The sequence below is a fragment of the Carex rostrata genome, chromosome 14, assembly GCF_964058835.1.
Source record: "Carex rostrata chromosome 14, lpCarRost1.2, whole genome shotgun sequence".
In the NCBI taxonomy this organism is placed as follows: domain Eukaryota; kingdom Viridiplantae; phylum Streptophyta; class Magnoliopsida; order Poales; family Cyperaceae; genus Carex; species Carex rostrata.
The window spans coordinates 5,166,180-5,172,179 of NC_135931.1; positions in this window are offsets into that span (position 1 = coordinate 5,166,180).

The following is a 6,000-nucleotide window of genomic DNA, read 5'->3' on the forward strand; positions in this document are numbered from 1 at the left end:
TCCCTTTTGCTTTCTTGATCTTCCTCCCACCTTCTTGGATCATGAGGACATGAGAGCTATTCTCAATGTCTTTATCAGTGATCCTCAGCATCCCTTGGAGCTCCTGCAAGCTCTTATCCAACTCTTGCTTATAGGAGTTCACAATGAACTCCGAATAGCTGGGAGGAAATGAGTTCAGGATAACTTCCGTGGCCAACTCGTGGCTCCACGGACAATTAAGCTTCTCCAGTTCCTCATCATCGCTTGTCATACGAAGCGTGTGAGTACTGACAGAGCTGCTCTCTACTATTTCAGCAGGGACCGGTGTATTTAGGATATATTCCTTTTTCTCACGTATGTCTACCTTTTCGGGTAGGGAGCGTAAAGAGAAAGACGTTTCTTTAGCCATATTTCTACAACGTTTTAAAGTAAAGATTTTAGCTTTGTTCATGTAATGTTTTATTCAATAATAAAACTCCCACTGCAAATTTGTTCTATTCCCGTTTGCAGTAAGACCAAGATCCATGTTTTCACCAATAACCAAGGCAGTGTATGCATATCATGGCTATCAGTTATCTTAGGTAAGCAAACATGCTAATCACAACTCTTTGTGATTCTTAGTTTCGTTAAAACATCACGTGTATTTAACGAAGACTTTGCCCCGAGCCTAAAACTCTTTTAGAAATCATCGGTAAGTAACCTCACTCTATTTTGTTTTGTTATGTCTCACATAACCCTCGACCACCAAAGGTAAAAGGCGATGCCTACTGAGTAGGTTTCAATCATACAACCAATGAATAACGATGTGAGGAGGATAGAGTGGGAAGGGCATACTACTTAATATTTAATGGGTTGGTGTTTATGCTTAACAGTGCCAGCAATATCCAAAGGGGTATGTCAGAAAGAACGACTAATGTGATTCTATTCGTATATTTATAGCGACTTCTTTCATATGCTTCATTAAGCAATTATGGAAAGGAAGTCTTGAATACTGAATGTGATCTCCATTTCTTTTCTTATCTTATGTCAGAAAGAACGATTAATGTGATTCTATTCGTATCTTTATAGCGACCTCTTTCATATGCTTCATTAAGCAGTCGTGGAAAGGAAGTCTAAAATATCGAATGTGATCCCCATTACTTTCTTTTCTCAGCATATGTAAGAATGACTAAATGTGATTCTATTCGTATCTTTATAACGACCTCTTTCATATGCTTCATTAAGCAGTCGTGGAAAGGAAGTCTTGAATACGAAATGTGATCTCCATTAGTTTATGTTCTTATCAGTACCTCTTTGATACGCTTAGCTTTGTTAAGCAGTCAGTTCTTGTAACTGACTTTGGACACGTGAAAGTCGTCTGCCAGAAAGACAACGGTGAGTTCCTTCACAAATCTTTCTTTGACATCACGTTCTTTCACGGTTCCTTTGAAAGCAATAAATCTAATTTATTCAATTCATATCAAAGCAGTAAATCTAATTTACTTATATACGGGAGCAAGTCAGGTATATTATCTATCAGTTACCAATTCTTTATTTTGCAGCTATGCTCAGTTCTTATTTATACCATTTAAAGCACATAAACAATTTATATGTTTTAAAATCAGATATTCTTTTCGTTCCATAAAGCAATTTGGTAACGTGACAAAGTTCCTTTTGGGCCAGCCATTAGGACACGTGAAAGGGGCTCCCAGGAAAGATCGGGGTCACAAGGACAGCTAAGACTCAATCTTTCCTAGACAGAACCATCTCTTTCTTGTGTGGAAATGACAGCTCTTACTCAGGTACTTTATTGCTTCATCACATTCTTCGATGAACTTTACTTATCCGAAGGTTTTCGAAAAGGCAAAAACTTACTCTAAATTTTGCCATTTCAAAAGCATAGAGTAATTTGGTAACGTGACAAAGTCCCCTTTGGGCCAGCTATCAGGACACGTAAACGAGGGTTAGACGAAAAGTTGAGACTTTTCTTGTCATTAACCTTGTCGTTTACGGGTGGAGATTAACAGTTCTTACTTGGGTACTTTATTGCTTCATCACATTCTTAGATATACTCAAATGCAGTTGAAAGTTTTGAAAACGAAAACATAAAGAAAGCATAAAATCCTATTTTATCTTTCTCGGTCGGAAAACCGATCCAAGAAATGTAAAAGTTTACATTTCATAAGAAAGCATAAAGAAAGCTTAAATCTAATTTAACTTTCTTAGTCGGTAGAACCGATCCAAGAAAATCTCATTTCTAATCGGTTTTGGACTTAAGCTGCAAATGTAAGAATTAAACTGATATGCGGTATATGCACCTAATTTGCATAAGTTATAACTTTTAGAAAATCAATCAGCGGGAAAGCCTTGTGCTCTGATACCACTGCTGGGTTTTCGGATACCACTTTTGGGGTTTCGCGGTAACCAAAACCCTTTTAGGCTTAAGCTGCGGAAAGAACGTAAAACAGAAATTTTTACTTCTAACTCAAGCCGTGAATTAAAAGGGATATGCCGGAAAGACCAAAGCAGAGTTCCTTCTGAAGTCTTTCATTGCAAGGACCCTTTTAATCCTTTTTACAGATCTACTCCATGATTGATTTCTAAAACTTTAATCTACTTACAAATTAAATAGATTAATATAACATATTTATACCTTGTTTCCAAATCACAGTTGGAATGCAGACCGAGCGAGTAGAGCCTCACCAGGGAAGGAGTCGACTCGGAGTATCACACGTGTGATACCTCTATCGGTTATCCACCAGGACTAACCGGAGAGCGGTTTATTTCTTCTGCCAGAAATACCGTAAACCGCGGAATTATGCAAAAACACTATTCACGGGAATAAGACGAAAACCCGTAATCACGAATTTTCGGTTGCTCAGTTTCATCAATATGCAAAACTGACATACCGCGAAATTCGGTAAAACACTATTCATCAATCCCGTAAATATTCTCCACAACAACCCGCAAGATTATACGTCAACTACGTATAACTTTCTTTTCTCAACCGAAACACTATTTGGGAGAGAAACCGAGAAAGAGAGAAAATACCGATTCGTTTCTGCACGAAAAGATACATGTGAATGTGCATATGTATATATGTGAATATATCTTTCTCTCTCTACCCCTCCACCCCTATTTATAGTGTTTAGAGTTGGTTGCAAAAGACCAAAATGCCCTCCAAGTTCGGCCTATTTACAAGACATGCCATTGACACCTCATCCTTTTTATATGTGAAATGACCAAAATACCCCTTCCACACCCTTCCACATCCTTCTCCATGCTTCTACACATGCAAGGTGGCATAGGTGTGAAATGACCATTTTGCCCTTGTGGATAGGATTGATGACATGTCATCTGGATAGGATCAATGACGTGTCATGCGGATAAGCTCGAATCTGAAAAGACCCGAATGCCCTCGGCCCGAACACAAATAATATTCGTATAATTATTCTAAACAATTATATATATATTTTTCTTTCGGTTATTTGTTTCGGTAATTTATACAATGTGTCCTGCACATTTATAAATTAACCGGTTAACTTTTATACAACGTGTCATACACGTTTATAAATTAACCAATGTTTTTGCTTGTTATTTTTACATAACATTTATAATTTAATTATAACACGTATAATTAATTATAACCATCTTATCATTGATCATAACCAATTTATAATCAATCAAAATAAGATTCTCCGATTAACTCCTATATGGTGTGACCCAATAGGATCTGTGTTATGTTGGTAAATAGAGTTAAAACCGTTTTAACTTCTATAATCATGGGTGGCGTCTGGCAACACATCATGACCATCCAATTACACAGATGATGCTGTACTGTACAATATCACGATCCAGTAAACAATTTACTTGTGTCTGTTCTTCTGTCTCATAGCTATCAGATCAGTTTCAAGGTAGATGTGTGTCATCCTTGCTAACTGAATCTTTTCTTGATCTTGAGCAGATTATCAAATATAATCACTCTTGTAATTATACCGCGCGCTGATAATCTTACTCTATCAAGGGGCCCAGTGATGCTATAACTCGTATAGAGATACGAGGGACAAGTAGTATTCTTGGCAGACTATCACTTCCTCAGCTAAGCTATATATATCGAAATGCTACCGTTATGACTGCTTTTTACGGACAGTGTTAGATAACACTCACACATATATATTTCTTAGTGGGAACGATAAATACCTCATACTTTAGAACGTGACACTGAATGAGAAACATTAATGACACGAACAAAATTCTATTTAATGTCTCATTCGGGGTCTGTCAAATACCATGTTCCTAGAACATGTATCTATGTGATTAAAATGACATCTCGTGTCAAATGGTTTGTAAAACTTAATCATCTTTTAATCCACATACTAACCTTATAGCGGTAATTAGTGTTCCTGCTAATTACCTTGGTTAGTGACCTTTTAAGATTAAGAGTATATATCATCTATATTATGGAGTTTCACAATTTCAGTCATGAACTCGAAATGATCCATAAATTCAATAATACTCAAGGCAACAAAATGATATTAATCATCCAATTCATGAACAAAGCTTTATGATAAATTATCGTATTATTGACTTCTAGATTATTACAAACTAACAGAGAGCGTGGTGCACCGTCGAGATCCGGCGAGGAGAGCGTGGTGCACCGTTGAGATCAGACGAGGAGAGCGTGGCGCACCGTCGAGATCTGACGAGGAGAGCATGGTGCACCGTCAAGATTCGGTGGGGAGAGCGTGGTGCACCATTGGAGGGGGTCCATGCTAGCCCAGCGAAGGTTGTCACAGTGCAACATATGAATACTTTATTAGTTAGATATGAATACTTCAGTTATTAGATATGCATACTTCATGTTACATATGAATACTTCTTAGAAGAGGTGGGATGAGAGAGATGAATCTGACTTTGAATTTTGAATTGTATAAATTATTTCGAACATGTATGAATACTTCGTAATCGTCAGTATGAATAATTCTTTAGTTAGATATGAATACTTCATTGTTTTAGATATGCATACTAGTCTGTTGAGAATATTTCTTGGTCCCAATCTGGGCAGGTGTGAATATTATTAGTGTCAGATGTGAATATTGTTAGTGTCATGTGTGAATACTTCATTAGTTAGATATGAATAATTATATATATGAATATTTCATTTGTTAGATATTGAGTACTTCATTAGTTAGATATGAATACTTCATTTGTTAGATATGCATACTTCATGTTAGATATGAATACTTCTTGGAAGAGGTGGGTGAGAGAGATGAATTTGACAATTAATTTTGAATTGTATAAATTATTTCGAACATGTATGAATACTTCATAATTGTCAATATGAATACTTCTTGGAAGAGGTGAGGTGAGAGAGATGAATCTGACTTTGAATTTTGAATTGTATAAATTATTTCAAACATATATGAATACTTCGTAATCGTCAGTATGAATACTTCATTTGTTTATATATGAATACTTCTTTATTTAGATATGAATAATATATAGATTCGCTATAGTGGTCCCCAATCTTGGCAAATGTCGCTTTCAGACGATTGCGGTCCCCAATCCAGGCTGTCACAAGACGTCAGCGGTCCCCCTGGTCGTTACTGGTCCCCTCCAGCTTCTGTTTACATATGACGAATGCAACTGATAATAAGTATGAATACTATAAATTCATAGGTATGAATACTATACGTTTTGACTATTAATAAAATAGCATTAATCTTGCTCTTTGGTGGTAGTTAGCACGTTTTAACTATTTTTTTTTGTCTTTTAGTGCGGGGGACAGATAGGGGACTGAAGTAGGGGGACTGTTAGTCGATCCCAAAATAATATCATTTTACATATAAAAAATAAAATTTCTTATTAATAATGCTTTTGAACTGGTCTGACGGACTTTCTAGTTCCAATAGAGGCAAAACAATTTTCAAGGAGCAACAAAGTGATACTATGCCTGTATTTTTTCATTGAATTTTAAAATCTAGAGAGGGACAACTGCACTGCATCTAACGAATAGTTAATAATAATTTACAAAATACTGAA